Source organism: Callithrix jacchus, chromosome 7 (genome assembly GCF_049354715.1).
Source record: "Callithrix jacchus isolate 240 chromosome 7, calJac240_pri, whole genome shotgun sequence".
Taxonomy (NCBI): Eukaryota; Metazoa; Chordata; class Mammalia; order Primates; family Cebidae; genus Callithrix; species Callithrix jacchus.
The window spans coordinates 67,413,155-67,414,544 of NC_133508.1; positions in this window are offsets into that span (position 1 = coordinate 67,413,155).

The window sequence follows — 1,390 nt, forward strand, 5'->3', positions numbered from 1 at the left end:
GAGGGGGAAAGAGCCCGGGGCCTGGAGCAGGACAGAAAAGGGGAAGCTGCTGGCTGCCCTCCTCACTTCCTTCCTGCCCTTTAGACAGGCAGGGACAAGGTTGTCATAGCTGGGGCGGGGCAGCTGGGGAGGGGGAGCGGGGGCAGGACGGCACCCTGCCTCAGAGCACCCTACCACCTTCTGCCATTCCCAGGAGGGGCCTCTGGGGAGGACGGGCCCTAACGCCATCATCAGGCCCTACTCTGCACCAGGGAGGGGGTTCCACCCTTTCACACGTCCTGCTTACTAGAAGGACACTGCCAACTTTGGAGGTCAGGACTGTTACCAAGCCCATTTCCAGATGAGGGAACAGCTGTCCAGAGAGGTCAAGGCACTTGCCCAAAATCACACAGTAGTTAGCACTGGTGTCAGGGTCCAAACCCAGATCTGTCTGGCTGCAAAAGCAGCTGTTGTCTAGGAAGCACTTCCTGCCTCTTCTAGCCATGCTCCTGGATTCACTCCTTTCATCCTTACCTCAATCCTTTGAGAAAGGTATATTATGATCCCCACTTTACAGATGAAGAAACTGAGGCACAGAGGGGGAGTGATTCGTGCAAGGTCACACAGCTAGCCAATGAAGGTGCAAGGATTTTAACTGAATCCGATTGGTGCTAGAAGCCACCCTGGAGCTGATGTTCTCTCCCATTTTCCCACCCTGAGCCACGAGCAGCACTTCTTCCTAAGCTATGAAGAGGCGTGCAGGGCTCCAGACTAGGACAGAGGAATAACCACTAAACAAACCCATCAACTGCGTGCCAGACCCTGCACTAGGCTTCTCTTCCAGCTGGGTTAATAACTCTTCACAGCAATCTGTGAGACCCAAACCTCACTCTGAGGGCCTCAAGACCCCCTCCCATACTAACACAAAATCAGGGATTGCTTTTCCCCTTGATCTCGGGAAAAGTTGGAATTAATGAGCCACAACCATTAAGCAAGCTACCCTGGGATCTCTACTCCTTCCTCAGATGATAAATTATCCGTATTGCAATTAAGAAGGGGAATAGGAAGTACATGCAGCATTTCTGGAAGAAGTCCTGCTTTTTCCCACAGCTGAGCCCCTTTGCAATGCCAAGTGGAGAGCACACAGGAACTGCCATGAAGCCCCGCCCTCCCAGAAGATCATGGAATTAGGATTGGACACTGCTGCAAGCCCATCATTTCTGCCCCAGGAGAGGTTATAAAAAGTCCCTAAGCTCCTCCCACTTGGCAGGAGTTGCTCTGTTAAAACCACAAAGCTTGTGGACTTGATCAAACCATTCTCCATGGGCCAATGAGACCAAGGGGACTCTGCAAGCTTGGGGCTCCTCGGAGGCCTGGCCTATCCCTTCCTGACTTCATTTTCAAGCCTGTT